Raw genomic sequence first — 17,338 nt, forward strand, 5'->3', positions numbered from 1 at the left:
AGAACTGGTACATTGGTTGATTAAAAGTCAAGTGACAAAACTGGTACATTGGTTGAATTAAAGTCTAATGACAGAATTGAATGGACACCTAGTGACAGAATGTATACATCAATATTTTATTTAGTGAGAAGTGTTCATGAAAATATTGTTAATTTTTCTCAGATAACCAAATGTTCTTTGTTAAAGTAAATATTTTAGTGGAGTGTTTTAACATAATGAAATATGTGATGGAATTAAACTAAATTAGAAACAAAAGTAGAGCATGGCATTTGTCTGTCACTGTTCATTAAGTTTTGTTTCTTACTTAAACAAGGCGTGTTTGTTACTACAACTCACTTTCTCAAAATATATTAAGGAAACAGAGATTAGTAGTGAAGAAATTAACAGTATCACTAATTTCAAAAGTGACTTAAGTTTAACAAAAATAAATCAATACCTTAGCACACCTCCATTGTAACACCCTACATTAATGTAGCAGCAATGTCATTGACATAAAAAACTATTGTAAATGTCCAATGACAGTACAACAGATGTTAAAAAAATACTTTAGGATAATAAAAAAGTTGCATACAATTAACTGTACAAATTATGAAACAAAAAAGACTGCAGATTTAGAGAATAAAAATCTGCTGCAAGGTTATATAATTTAAAAAGTACAATTGTTTTATAAAATTTTTAGTGAACTCTTCAAAATATTCAGAAGAGTTCATAGCACTAACAAATAAAAGTTTAAAAAAAAATGGAAACTTCTGAAAATTAATTTAATGTTATGTATATAACAATATTTGTGTTACTTACCACATAACATATATGGTAATGGCTACAAAAACAACAAAAGCCGATCCTATAGAAATCATGGCATACATCCAGAAGCTCGGTTGACTGTCATCTGTAAAATAATTGTACTGAAAGATGATAATTCTCATAGTAACTAGCAATGTATAGCTGTCCTGAAGGACAGAAAATGTCTTTCTCAGATACAAGAAACTTACGAATGACATTGACAAATTTATAAACTTGTTTCTAAATGTGCTGGGATTCCTGTTGGACCCATGTTACACTGCTATCTGGTCTAATAGAAGTTTTTACTCACTGTAGCAGTGATTATGTTTCTAAAATACAAGACAGTAATTTTGTTTTTTAAAAGAATTTCCAGGCTAATTTTGTTTATGCAAAATATATCTCAAAAGTAAGCTAGTTGAAAATTTAATGTTTTCGTGCAAAATATGAGAGATTCTGCAGGAAGACAGAGGTAATGGGCAAATGCATAAAAAAAGATTAAAAACATACACCATCTGTTTTAAAAAAGAACCAACTATACTTGACCTTCCGTTACACACATTTTTATAACACTATTATGAAAGCTGATGAATTGTACCTTTTTCTCTATAATCCCATATTTTAATAAATGTATACGTTATTTTGAATGTAATATGGAAAAAGTTAAAAGTATATACATTATTTTCTACTTATATGCTTATCAATTAGTAGCAATACACATATTACTGGAGCATATTTTTATATGAAAAATGTGCAGTCTTCTTTTTCTAATCCAACATACATGCTTCAAGTTCTAAAGTTGGTATCCATCATGTTAATAAAGATTAATACAATTCTTGCTATTCATTCCTAATTTACCCCTGAAGAAGAAAAATGTATGTTCCAAAACCTCTGCTTTTTTTATTGAGATTTATCCTTTTTTGTTAATTCCATATTCAAATCTTACAAATATGCAACATTTTAATTTTGTAAATCACATTTCTATGTGGAAGTTATACGAGGGCTGTTCAAAAAATACGCGAACTTACGTCATAAAACAAAATGTACTTTATTTAGAAGTTACAGGTCTGGGACCCTTTCAAAGTACTCTCCTCCCCAATGCACACACTTATCCCAACGCTGTTTCCACTTGTTGAAACAGTCCTGGTACGCTTCTTTTGTAATGTCCTCCAGCTCCTTCGTCGCATTTGGTTTAATCTCAGGAATTGTCTCAAATCTTTTTCCTTTCAAGGGTCTTTTGAGTTTAGGGAAGAAGAAAAAATCGCAAGGAGCAAGGTCAGGAGAGTAGGGGGGTGGGAAAGAACAGTGATCGAGTGTTTGGCCAAAAACTCACGAGTTCTGTGTGGCACAAATGTCGCAGCAACGGGGTGCATCTTCAATTTTTCGGTCAAAATCTCGAAACAAGATCCAACTGATATCTCACACTCTTCAGCAAGCTTCCTGACAGTCAGACGTCGATTTGCCCGCACCAGGGTGTTGAATTTGTCGACGTGTGGGTTGTCAGTTGACGTGGAATGACGTCCAGGACGCTCATCACCTTCAATGGACTGTCGACCATCCTTAAAACGTTCATGCCACTTGAAACATGCCGTACGCTTCATAGCAACATCACCGTAAGCCGAGTTAAGCATAGCAAAAGTTTCAGTCGCAGATTTTCCAAGCTTAACACAAAATTTCAGAGCAAGTCGTTGCTCCTTCAAGTCATTCATTCCGAAATCTGCCAAACGAAAAAAATCGCACTTCACTTAGCTTCACGTAGCTAATACACAAATGAAGATATCTGCAATCGGGAAATTGCGTTGTAATCAGCTGATCTGTGCGAACCTAGCGACACCAAGCAGATTCCCCTGGAACCAACTGGAGCCGCGCAATTCAAACAGTCCGCATATTTTTTTAACAGACCTCGTATGCAAGGTAATATTAGGGAATCTATATACATCATTAAGCAACTTAGAGTATATCCTATTTATTGCAACTTTAGTGATGTCGAGAAACCCACTTGTTGAGAAATTTATATGCAAAAACGGCTCGTTTGGGTTGAGAAAATATTTTACATAGAAGAGCGAACAACGTTTCGACCTTCAATGTAAAATATTTTCTCAACCCAAATGAGCCATTTTGCATATAAATATTGCAACTTTAACTGCATTTTTGCAGATCATCTCAAATAATGATGATTTATATACCTGTAATATCTCTCTCAGTCTTATGCATATAAATATAATTATTTTTATATTTTTAATATCCAGTAAGTCTTAAAAATTCCTGTTGTAGGAATAAAAAATGTGAAATCTAAACCGTAAAGATGATTATGATGCATTTGTTATTTATTATTTAAAAATATATAAATTTTGGTGTAATGTGTATGTGGTTTTCATGTCGATCAGGTTCTTCTTCATTGTTTTTAATAAAGAGCATGAAGGTATTTTTTTTTACCATTTCAAATTTGCAAAATATGTTATTACACCTCTTCATTTCTGTGACTGAAAACATCAAAGATTGATTGTATAGGTATAAATGTCTGCATACTTGTAGATATTGTGACAACAGTGTAGCTCTTTAAGCATAGGTAGACATCTGCTTGACTATGGAAGGACGTTTATGCAACAATAATACAGTGATTCTGTGTGTTCATCACAAAACCTCATGAGATTTTGTTAAGGTTTATAAGTGTTTTGTACACAAAGAATTACATTATTCTAATTGCATCTTTTTGATGAAAATGTTATTTATCTATAGCAGTTATGTGCATTCAAATGGTTAAAATAGTTCATGTGCAAAGTGATTTTTGTATTTTAAGAATATAAAAATACTTTTCTTCATCTCACAATTTGCATATTGCATTTACATAACCTATAGAATCTGTTAAATGAACTCAAAAGTTTTTTTAAGGTAAATACTTATATATATTATATATTTCATTTTTTTCCTACTATATCACTAACCAGTTATTATCAACAGTGTACAATACAATGCAATGATTAAGATGGTGAAATAGAAGAAGAATTTTTTTGTACAATATCTAAAGATGTTATTTTGGTTATAGTTAATTGTTTTCTTTTCTTTTCTTGTCCCTCACCATTTATTATTTATCTCGGTGCAAGTCAATAGTGCCCTTGAGGCATGTTGCAGTGTCTCTGGCAGGTGTGCACAACCCTTCAGTAAAACTTTTGTGCACTGCATAATATCCTAGGTCTTGAAAACTGAGGCAAAGAATGATGTATATTTAAAAAGTGTTTAAACCTTTCAGTTGTGCAGTTTAAAACATAACTAATATATAATTAACTAAAGTATAAAAATAAGACCAAAATACAATTTAACTGTATCTCTAAATATATTTAGATACAAAACAACTGTAAGTGCTATAGTTGATTAAACAGCCAACAGTATTACAGTCTCTGACATGACCATTGCAAGCCAATTTTAAAATAACCATTATTAGATTGTAGTGTAAAATGAGCTATTTTTAATTATTATACATATGTGTATGTAAGGTCTACATATAGGACATAAAGCTCAAACAAATCTATTGAAGGTGATGCTGACAACAATTAGGGGTTGACAAAATTAGTTTACTGTTTTAACAGCATTCTTTTATAGGTTTTTGAAATATATGAGTTGAAAGGTAAAGTAAGCATCTTATAATCTAGACATACACTACATAAATACCACTATATTCCTGAAAATATAGTGTCAAAGTAGAGTATTTTCATAGCTTGTTGTGACAATATATCTGAAGTTTAAGCAGATTTCTTGTAGGCATTTTCTGAAATAAATAACTTAACATTATATAGCGTAAAATTTTGAAACATAATGTATATTGTAACATTAATTTCATCTACATACATTGATAGTTAAGGTGTTTACTTGAATTTTTAATGTAACACAGTGACTTGTGCAGAAAAGGGTTTAAAAGGTTAGAGCACTTTGGCAATAAAGTTATAAAAAATTACCTTAACTCTCCAGATAATAATAAAAAAACTATATTTCATTCAATATATATTTCACCACTGCATATTTATTAGGATTATTACAAAAAGAAATGTTAGATGTCAACAGGTTAAAGCAACAAAAAACATTCCCAATAAGAATTTTGATACAAAGCATGGCCAGGTGGCTAGGGTGCTCTGAAGGCTACAGGTTCGAATCCCCATCACATCAAACATGCTTGCCCCTTCTGCTGTGGGGGTATTATTATATGACAGTCAATCCCACTATTCACTGGTAAAAAGAGTAGCCCAAAAGTTGACAGCAGGTGGTGATGGCAAGCTACCTTCCATCCAGTCTTATATAAAATTTACGAAAAACAAAACAAACAAATTGTATCCTTCATTTGGTATCATCATTCATTGGACATTGTGGATAAAGGATTTCTTTGCTCAAAGTGGTATCTCTAATTCAAGGTAGAATATGTGTGCTTTGCATCTTATATTTATGTATTATACATTTTTGATATCCTTCTCCATAATTTATTTGGTTTTTAAGGAGAACATTTTGTAAATTACACTATTTTATTTCTTTTTTTTATAAATTTCGTCAATTAGAAAGATCTATTCTGGAGAAACCTTTTATAAATATATTATACATTTAAATTCACCACTAAACCAGTGTTTTAATCTGCAAAATACAAACTTTGGGGTATGTCAGTAATTTTTGTACATAATTGATGCACGAAAATCTCTCTTTTTCAATAAGAAAAAACAATATCACACATTTCTATTACCCTAAAAATAGAATATTGTAAATTCACCTTTGACACCTGTACAATACTGTTTGTACTATTAAAATTAAACAGTACTGATGTGTGATGCACTTGGACAACACCTATGTATTGTTGAATTTTAACAGCACAGTGTGTGTATACTTGAATTTGATGCTGGACAGTCAGTTTTACTGAGCTACAAAACTACAACATAAGTGAGATCCTAAGGTAATCTTCCTCATTTTAGATTGTGTGTCAGACTTATCCAAAGTGAATACAGGCCTTCACATTTAACTGAAGCCATCACAATTATGCTTGTCATCATCATTAAAATGAGTCTTGCGATGGCTTATTAGAGCCCCAATCAAGTTTGTTGATCATGACATTCACTGTTCATGCAGTCAGTTGTTGTTTACATAGTATAAGTTCACAGATAACCTTGTGTAACCCTGTTGACTGCTACAACTCCAGTGCTTTAATTTTAATTGGCTAGACTACTGATATCACAGGGACAAAAACACAGTGTTTTAAAAATATAGTGTTATATCTACATTCAATATTTGCAACTAAGAAATTGAGTCAATATTTTAAAGTTTAAATTTCTAAACTGGTTGTTAATTATTAGCATATTCAGAACAACATAAAGAACTTTAAGAATTTGGGTTGTTTTTCTGAATAATATGTGGCTCCAAGAGCCTTCATATGGATCAAAGGTAATCACAGTTCAGTTCCGCTTTCACTTTTAATTGTAAACATGTATTAGTTTAGCCAGCAAAACTGTTTTGTTGTTAACAAATGGAATCTCAGTGGAAAAACTGAATTTTCTTCTTCAAAGGGCAACTTAGGAAGAGACGTTGTAACACAAATGTGATGCAAGTTTTATGCTAAATATAGCAAGAAGGTCTGAAGAAAAAAAGTGAAAGGGTGCAGTTAGCAAGAGATGGACAAGTATATATACAGCACTGAATTCATAACAAAGTACACAATTGTTCACCATATGAATTCCAAAACACAACAAATTGCTTGTGTTCATAGAGGGCAGCATTAAATGAGAAAAGCTATTACGTGAGAGGAGGCTGGGTATCCTTTTGTAATTGTTTTATTACAAGTAATGTTATGCAGAAGTTACATGTTCATATATACATGTGCTTTTAAAGCTTTAAAAAACTGCTTTAAAATAATGAGAAGATTCTTCCTGGAAACTGTGGTATCACTAGTGATGGTCCTTCTGTTTCCAACATCCTTCTTTAACCTCTGTTAAATGTAGCTGTCCATTAAAAAGCCAAGGAAGCATGCAGAAAGCTTCTTAACACAGTCCCTGTTGGTAATCAAAACCCTAGTTAAAGTGCAGAAGCAAAATATTTACAACTGATTTCAAATTTTAATTATGCTAATAGAGCAAAAGAATTTATTAACATTACTGCAGAATCCAATTGTGAGAAAGTAGCAGTGATTTTATGTTTAGCAATTGCTTTTGCAGTGTTTAATGATGGAAGTCAGGTAAGAAAAACTGGTTTTGAAAATGGACTAATTTTAATTATTAGAGTCAAATAAGACTTACTTCTGTGTAACCTTATAGAAAAGCATTGATGATTTATTCAAAGGCAAGGCAGAAGAACATGCTTACCTGCTAGTTTCAGCTAAAGATGATGGAGCTACTATTAATACAGAAATTTATAATGGATTGCTAACAAAACTAAAAAATGACAATTACCTTTGGCTTTTAGGCAGTCACTACATTTCCTGTAGAGCTTAACTGGCATTATAAAAGTCTAAATCATTTGCTGATGTGAAATACAACTATATTTTACTTACTTAAATGATCTAAAAATTCAAAAGGCACGTTGAGACAACTGCTAGTTCAATCGATGTACGGCATTTTAATTTTCCCAAAATGCACAGTACATAATTTGTTGCACATATAAGATGTGAAGTATACCATTTACTAAGCAATTGGGTAATTTTTGCTGAGGCAGTAGAGAACTACCTTGTTAGTTGCAAGGAGAGAGTTGAATTGACTAAATTCATGAACTCATAAAAATAAAACAAAGAGTTTATTATTCTAACCAAATAACATTTCTCAACCTCAAGATCACAAGAACTGATAAACAATTCAAAACAGAAATCCATAGGAAGACCATCTATACTGGACTATACATTCCCTGGGACTCAACACATGAAACTAAACAAAAACTCAACATATTAAGAAACCAAATAAACACAGCCACAAAACTATGTTCACCTGATAAAATTAGTGATGAAATCAACAAAATAAAACAACAATTCATCAACATCAACAAATTTCCTCCAAAAACTGTTTAAAAAATTATACATACACACACCAAGATCAACAACATAATCAACAAAAACAAACCATAATAAATTCCAAGATACAACAAACTACAAAACCTTACACTGCTGCATACCATATATTCCTGACATCAGTGAAAAAATACATATGAATAACCAATATTTGGGAAAAACATAACATTCCAGTAAGTACCAAATTTATTCAAAACCAAGGTATAGAACAAAAGTCCATACTCTGTAAAAACTACACTGACAAACACAACACCAACATAATTTATAAAACACAATGCAACAACTGCCACAACTTCTATATTGGAGAAACAAGCAGAAAAATGTAAACTAAATTCAAAGAACACAAAAAAACACCTTCACGCATTTTTGAAAACTGCAAATCAAATAAACACAACATAACCACAGAAAACACCCAGATACTAAGTAGGGAAACAAATGCAAAATCAAAAAAGTCGTACTTATACAACAACACAAACCAGAATTAAACCAGTATAAAGGAACACCCTTATGCCTATACTAATTAATAACCTGACATCCAACTGAAATGCTCCCAACAATTCCATACCCATTTACACTCTTGTCTCTAAGACGTGCCCAACAACAGTCATTTGCAAAATCTCTCTTTTTTTTAACCTGAAGAGGATCTAAGAAGGTTGCAACGCTGTTCTGTATGCTTTTTTAATTAAAGTGCTAATACCCATACCAGTCATCTTGAGATTACCTTTTTACCTCAAGTGGGTTTCTTGTCATCATGAACTTACTTTTCTGTCAAAATGTTGCTTGTACAAAGATACGCTGGATGCATGTTTTATTCTGCCTGAGCAGTTTATAAAAGAAAACATTTTATGTTATCAGATACTGCCTATGGTAAAAAACAAAACAAAGAATACCTTAAAGAAACTCAAGAAAGAAATTGCAGATACACACTGTGAAAATGTTTTGAAAAAAGTTCAATCTTCGAGTGGATATGAAATCAAGTTCCTGGCATCTTAAAAGTTCTTTTGCTTAAAGCAGGGTGTTAGTAAAACAAAAAATAAAATAGAGAATATATTAATGTCAGTGTGAACTAAAGTCTAATGAATAATGTAGACTATGATGAGAATTACTGTCATTTCAAGTGTACAAGCTTGTCTTGAATCAATTTTTTTTTTAAATATAAGAATGGATGTTATCAAAGTATGTTCTGGATAGATCCTACAAATAACAGTAGCAACATCAGAGAAATTAAGTATTTAAATTTAGTTAATGAGCATTTTTATAAAACACTGAAAAGGAACAATTTTGTTAAACCTGAGGTAAACAGAAAATGGAAATAATCAAAATAATGATTAAGTACAACATGAATGGAGTCAAAACTGAGGATCTTTGGGAGCAGGTACTTCTATAAATACAGGATAATGGAGTTTCTGAATGTTCATATGCTGATGGAAATAGTTATTGGTGACCATCATCAACTGCTGATTCTATCTACAATATTCCTACTGTTTATGGGTTATAACATACAACAGTGGAGAACCTTCACTCAAGAAGGGGACTAGCTGATTTTTGTTTGGACACATGAGGAAAATTAACAAATATTAAATTCAGCCTTGGAAAATTTTATGGCAAAAAGGAAGAAAAGGATATTTGATAAAAATCCCTTCCACCTCTCTACAGAATGTATAGCCAAGAAAGGGAAGTCAGACATGTACAATGAAACTGATTTTGTTCTTGATTAAGAGTTAAGTGATTAAGATGATCATGGTGAGGATGATGATGATTCTAACATGTATAATAGTCTTCTGAAATTGCCAATAATTCTGACATTTTATATTGTATCATTTAAAACCAACAGAAAGGCAAAGCTTTAATCTATCAAATAAAATATAATGCTGTATTTTATTAAGTACAGAGTATTGTAAATTTCATCTTTTTTAAACTTTATCTTGTCACATTTAGAATTAAAAGCAAAGGAAATTATTTCAAGTCCCTCATGTCTTAGTTACAAAGGCAATTAAATTATAAAAGTTGTATAAGACATTGCTTTGTGCACATTATTATTCTGTATCTTCAAAGAAATAAACATTATTTAATGTATAAGTACCATCATTACAAAATAGTGTGCTTAAATTTCACTGGCAACTGAAAGTAGAAAACAACAAGCTAAATATAAGCACAAATTTTTCATTTTTCTTGTTTTTTTTTCTTATTTATTGTTGTACAAGTAGTTAAAAGCAAAATTGAAAAACCTTTAGGTTAGATTAGGTTATATTATGAAAAATAATAATAAAGAAAAGATTTCTTCATGAGATATGCTTGCAAGTACCTTGTGTGATACATTATTCAGTACATTAAAGTTACAAATTTACCAAGTGATTTACAACTTGTATTGAGGTATTATTATTCAGACACAAAGGGCAGTAAAACAATAACATTAAGAAGAAACAGATATAAACTGTTATAAGCCTTGTAACAGAGTAGAACAAAATAACTCCACTAGAAGGATCAAACATGACTTATTAATATAATAGAAATCCAAGATAAAACTTTCAAATAACTATAAATTTTATCATTAACAAAAAAAAAGTAAACCATGTCTGAAGAGCCCTGGGTAAAAATGTTAATAAACAATACAAACTGAATCTCAATGTAATTTATTTAAATAAACAAAGGAAATGGGGAAAAAGAATCAGAAGAACAAAAAAACCTAACTCTGGAAAAAGCACAAGTTCCAAAACTGAATCACTTCTTATGATCAATAACAATACAAAACAATAATTCTAACAATATTTCATGAATTAACTCATTTAAGATAAAAGAAAGGTTTTTATTTAGTGGTTAGACAACAAAGTTACATCTCATGTGTCTAACTAGTTCCATAAATCTACATTATCTTTCACAATATTGATATCTGAAACATCACTGCTCGAAGGAGATTATGGCACTTTTATAATACATACATCATGAACCACAGCAATAATTCATAATAGGTTGTGTTGTGTTTTTATAATTTAATATTGTTCTCCCAGCCTAAAGAAAAAAATGGTGTGATTGATTACTGCAATGAAACTTGTGCAATATTATTAATTGCATATTACTAATCTCATCATTGCACATTGTGTAGTGTAGTTTTTATTTTTATTTTACTACCTAACAAATAATGATTCCCACCCAATCATTTCAACATGGTCTGTAGTTTATATGGAATTTAATAGTCTACTATATGCATGTGTACATAGCTATTTGCAAGCCATGGATGTAATGTAATGTTTACATGGCAGGCATGACACATGCACCATAACAGTTATTAACTTACTGTTGCAACCATTTTGATGTAGTGTATTATTTATGTATAGGGTTCTTGCCTTTTCAGTCATAATGCTGCTGACAGGATCACAGTTTTTTGTTACTGCATGATCAGTTTCAACCATGTTAAACAACTGAAACACTGTCCAAACAATGTAAAACATTATACAAACATCTAGGCTATCACCAACAGCAGAAATATTTAAGTTGGACTTTAAAAGATAGTGCCAAGCTCAGCTTCAATCCCTGAATTGGCAGTCTGAGTGATGGCTGACAGTAAACATTGAATTGTAGCCAATACTGCACAACTGAGGATTTTATATATACTGCAGATATAGTAGCTATCCTTGATGATGCCTATAAGGTATAAGAATTATGAAAGCAAGAGATGGCAAAAGTTATGGCAATTCTAGGCAAAAGTGTGCCAAAAATTGTATAGCCATATATTTTATTTATAAAATATTCAGTTTCAGATAAAGTGTGTAACAGTGATATCCTACCAGAGCCTAGGATTCTCATAGTGGTTGTAGAAGTGTCATGACCAAAAATTCATCAGAAATGGAGGAAGGAAAGGTATATTAATATAATCATTTCATAATTGCTCATTAACATGTTTTTTATCTTGGTAGTGTGTGTGTATAATATCACTCTTAAAAGGAATTCTGACCAGCTACAGTAAAACCATGACAGATCCTTATTATGGTCAGTGGAGAGGAGGAAGAGGAAGGAAGAAATATAACACTTATAAGAAATATTAAAAAATACTTATTTGTACACATATCCTATTACATTATGAAGTATTGTCTTATATTTGCACTGAACATATATGCATGCATTTACACAACTTGAGAAATTCATCTGGTACTTTTTATGCACATATGGCTTTACAACTTAAAATGTATAAAGCCTGCATGTATATATAAATAGTAGGTATAAAACTTGTAGTTATAAAAGCCAGTCCATGGACTAATCCAGTATAGTTCATTAGTTCCTCCAAACCAGTGTTTACAGACTCCCCACATAGCTAAAGAGAATAAATATTGAACTCACACATTTTCCAAGCATATATATATAACGTGATATGTTGATCACCATGAATCACAGTGATCATACATGCAGCACCACTCCCAATGAAAACACTGTGGCAATAATGTCAGGAACGATAGCTATCCAATCTGAATGAAGCCAATCCACAGGTTGCCACTGCTTCCCCACCAAATATCATATGCCAACTATGTATTTCATTAAATTTAACTGTTTCAAATAAGCCAATAATGCTATTATACAGGTTCACATCCATGAGGAAAAAACGAAAAAAAAACAGATTATTAAATACTGTTGTTTTAAAAAAGGTGGAAAATGAATTGTAAAAAATTCAAAACATAACAGGTAGTTTAAAGTAAAAATGTAATCACAAAGAAGCTTAAGGTTTGAGAAAGTATTGACATTATTTACTTGAGCTACAAATCCCTATTTTGACTCTTAAGTATTACAGCTTTTAGACATGGAATCAAAATAGTGATTTATAGCTTGAGGAAATAATATAAACACTATGTTTCAAACCTTAAGCTTGTTTGTTAACATTTTTTTGTTACATTTTCACCTTAAACTTCGTGTTTCTGTACTTTTGAAAATCCATATAGCCTTCTTAAATTAATAACTTTGAATAATATTGTACATATTCAAAATTAACATGCTCCAGTTAAAAGATGAGTTAGTAATTTAATATAAATACAAATTCACAACTGAACTAAATAATAGAAGGAATAATAAATGAACAGTAAGAAAACAAAAATTAAAAGTAAAATTTGCTATCTCACAGCCTTAAGCTATTTTGAATAAACAGTTGTAGTTTTCTGTTACAATATGCAGTCAGTTTAAGAAGTTATAAAAAAGTGTAGTTTAGATTTACTTTGTACTATTTTCTGGTGGTTGCAAAGCCAGCCAAATTGACTGAGTTGGTTAGAGTTAGGGCAGAGAAAGTAACAGAAAAATTGTAAAGTTTTTCTAAAAAAACATGTTTGATATTCATTTAGGAGGTTTTAGAAGTTATGGAAATTAAATATGAAAAATGTAAAAATAATAAATGTATTTTTAATCTCGACATAAATATCACTTTGTGTTAGGACTAGTCACTCTGACTCCATACATTCATGAACAAATCTTTAATTAAAAATACTTAATTAAAAAAAAATCAATTTTTTTGTGCAAAACACTTTTAATATTTACTAAAAGTTCGTGAAAAATACATTGAGTAATTTTAGAGCTATAGTGTTTATACTTTAATGATTTCAAAGTCAGTGTATACTTTAATGATTTCAGAGCTATAGTGTGTATATTTTAACAATTTCAAAGCAGTTACCTGGTCATATAAAATACAAAAGTTACTATCCATAAGGTTAAAAGTTGTATTCATTGTAAAACTGATCCATTTGAATTATTCAGCACTTGTGAATGACTTTATGTAATGTTAATACATGTATGTAAGACCACAGCACACATTGTCATATACATATATAACTATTGCACAAGATCACAGCAGTTTATTTTAAACTGAAAAGAGACTGCCTCCATTCCCTGTGAAAACTACTTTGGTAATCTTCCCTGGTTACCTTGGGAAGCTTCAAACTGAAAGCTACTATCTATGAGCCTCAACAAGTTTTTTCATTTTAGGCTTCAGAAAAGAGATAATCATCAGCATACTTCAGCCAAACTAAGACATTTCAGCTAAAATTACCATTATGAAGGATTAATATTTATGCTTTCAATATACACACAGAGGAAACAATAAGCACATTAGTGGTCAGAATACTATTTATATTAGCCATTTATTACAACAACAATTTTTATGATATAAAAATGCCTTTGACAATTGTTGTTGCAACAAATGGCTAATATAAATAGTGTTCTGATGACAACTGCTGTGTTTGTTGTATCCCAGCTGTGTGAAGAGCTCTGTATTGAGTGAAACGTATCGTCAATGGATATGGCAAATAAAATGTGATTGGAATACTATTACTATACACTCTTCTGCTTCTTGATTATTCCTGAGGCATTAGATGAAAAGTAGTGTTTAAAAACATAATATGCATAGTACTAATGTATTATGACAAATATAATTGTGATTCACCAGTTTGTACAAGTTATTCACATCATAACAAAAGTTACATACATTATTACAAAAAGAAGGCTTTGAATGTCTTCATTAATAACAATTGCATTTTCAATGCAGCAAATCAAACAGGTTGAAATTATTAATGAAAATAATTTATTGATTGTATCCACATAATTTCCATGTTCTTAGTTCAGTAATGAAAAAATAAATATTAATTACTTAGAGATACTATCACTGAAGTACTGTTTTAATAAGATTTTAGAACATTGTCTGTACTTTTAATACAGTACTTTTTGTTGTTCTAAAGACACATACAATAACACATGTAGTGAGTGTTGCATTTCACCAGTGTTATATCTGTTTATTCAGGCCATTATAAAATAGTTTAAGATGTTTTTTGCATTATCAACACATTTATGGTTATAACATTATCTACAGTAATAAACCAGTGTCATGATATAAGATACTGTTTTGTGCATATATTATTATTTAGTTTATTTTGTGAATGAATATTTTATGATTGTTTAGTTTGTTTTCATTAAAAGAGAGTTTAAGACATGATTATTGGAAGTTGTGTTTGTAACTCATTGATGTTGAGAATATAGTGAGCAGACAATTCATTAATAAATATATAAATAGTATGAGATGAACAGGAAACAACAGACTGACAAAAAAACAGCATAATGGAATATAAAGGCATAGCCAAGGAAAAGTTTGGCATAAGTTAACTTTGCTAGAATTGAAAAGCCTAATGATCAACATAGGCCTAATGCTTCATATGTTAAAGTAAGACTAACACTAGAAAAGGAGATACGAATAATAATTTATTCCATTGAACCATGATCTAAAATAATTGAACCAGCCTGAGTGAACTTTGACAAAAGTACCAGAGAATATTTTGAAAAAAGAAAACCAGATGATCACTGAAAGAGCAGTATATGACTGTCATAACTTGCACCACATTGTAAGTGAATTATACAAAGAATATTTCTGTGATAAAAACACAGAAAGGCAGTTCAGCTTGTCAACTGAAATTGCACTGAATAGGCCTAAGTGGACATTTCACACGAAGAAGAGAACCATATAGTGTTTATGATATCTCTATAATCCATATAGTGTAAAATATTTCTTATTCATATATTTAATTATTCCAAATATATATATATATATTGTAAACAAGTGTATTGTGTGCTGTTCATTTATTGTTGAATTAATCATCAGCAATCACAGACATCTGCTGTAGAAGAATCCTACTCCTAAAGTTTAAACTTTAACAGGTTAGAATGTGCAGGGTGTCATATTCCCATGAAATGGTTCTTTCTTTGTATGTCATCTTGGAAAAGATGGCAGCTGTTCACAATGGGGTAAAGTTATATATGCAAAAACAGCTGTTTTGGATTGAGAAAATTTTTTATGTAGAGGAGCAAACAACGTTTTGACCTCCTGCAGTCATCAACCTGACGATGACCAGCCGTTTTTACACACATATTTTTCTCTACAAGTGGGTTTTCTCGTCATCACTGGATAGGGTAAAGTTGTTCTACTACTAACTGTTCAATAGAAATGATGAAAACAAAGAAAAGCATCCTTTTTAACATTTAGTTATAACAGTTAGTTTCTAGTTCTACTTTTTGATCCAAAAGGCCTTATTCAGTCCTTTCATACTGTTTTCTTGCAAGTTGTATAAAATCCTATATACAGGTAATATAAGAGCACTAAAAATAACGTAATGGTGGGATTAACTGTTAGGTCTACTATTTTCTTTCCTAACAAGTAACATTAATTACCAGATCTACTAGACCTAATGTTAACTCACACCCAAATTGATATTTTATTTTGAGATTTTCTGGCAACACAGAGTATCTATATTTCTACTCAAATTCTAGTTTTAAAGGGCTTAAAGAGTGTACGGTTGTTATGATATATTTTAAAGTAATTTTGTGTTACTTATTACTTTAAAGTAATTTATTTGTCCCATTGCAGAATACATCCGCCTATAAAAACCGTATTGTACTCATAGTCTAGCTTTCATTTTTAAGCTTCAACCGCAGACTACAATTTGCATTACTGTAGTGCAAAAGTACTTTAGTAAATTTATCTGGTTCGTTAATCCTATTATATCTGTCTCTCTTTCCTAATTACAAAGCTACATCACAACAATGTAAATAACGTTTTGAGAACATATTGTAATCATAAGCTTGTTCTACCTAATAATATGTACGTACGACTCCTAACAGACTTTTGGCTTATACAGTCACATGACCAAAGGAAACACATTAACAATTTGCGACCATGTTGGACACAACATTCGTGAAAAGTAGGTCTACGCTAGATAATCACCTCGTTCTCCGTTCATTTTACATGAACTTACAAAGACATGGACAATAATGATATATACAAGTCAAGATATGAGGAGACCTTCCTTGTTCTGTCTCGAAAACAATAACAATGGCGATGGATATCAGTAAACTGGTCAGAATTGAAAATAGAGCACCCGAATTAGGCTTACATACCAGTGTTAAAATCCCACTGGTTGACAATACAGATTTCGTAAATTAATTATTTCTGACAACATCTTTTTACACCGAAAAGAAGTTCAAGGCCTATAAAAACCTTGATGTTTAGAAGTATTTTATGGGCTAAGAAAACAGATTCACCATCACACTTCATCTAAGTTGTCATGACTTCTTATACAGTAGCATACTTCATCTTCACCCACGGCTGCTCTCTCGATTTACACTATTATATAGTAAAAAAACGATACCAGAATCCTCTTACACATCCCACCTTTATAAGTATATCCCGAAGCCCATGCTCGTCCGACATAGCCAGGTAGTTAAGGCACAAGACTCGTAATCCGAGTGTTGCGGGTTCGAATCCCCAACACACCAAACATGCTCGCCCTTTTAGCCGTGGGGGCGTTATATGTAACGGTAAATCCCACTATTCGTTTGTAAAAGAGTACCCCCAGAGTTGGCGGTAGGTGGTGATGACTAGCTGCCTTCCCTCTAGTCTTAAACTGCTAAATTATGGACGGCTAGCGTAGATAGCTCTTGTGTAGCTTTGCGCGAAATTCAAAACAAACCAAACCAAGCCCACGCTTCACGACCTCCGAACATCCGTCGCCTATCAGA

At 31.3% G+C, this 17,338-nt stretch overlaps 1 long non-coding RNA gene across 5 annotated transcripts in view; it reads right to left on the reverse strand.

Moving 5' to 3' along the window:
* Positions 1–17,338, reverse strand: part of LOC143249150 (uncharacterized) — a 28,392-nt gene that overhangs the window by 6,375 nt on the left and 4,679 nt on the right. For 2 of the 5 annotated variants that reach the window (XR_013027597.1, XR_013027599.1), the window contains exon 2: positions 799–889. This is a non-coding gene — a long non-coding RNA (uncharacterized LOC143249150). Of the gene's footprint in view, positions 1–798; positions 890–16,411; positions 16,953–17,338 lie in introns of those variants that run through there. The other 3 variants (XR_013027601.1, XR_013027600.1, XR_013027598.1) reach the window with 3 other exon arrangements.

The sequence above is a fragment of the Tachypleus tridentatus genome, chromosome 4 (assembly GCF_004210375.1).
Source record: "Tachypleus tridentatus isolate NWPU-2018 chromosome 4, ASM421037v1, whole genome shotgun sequence".
In the NCBI taxonomy this organism is placed as follows: Eukaryota; Metazoa; Arthropoda; class Merostomata; order Xiphosura; family Limulidae; genus Tachypleus; species Tachypleus tridentatus.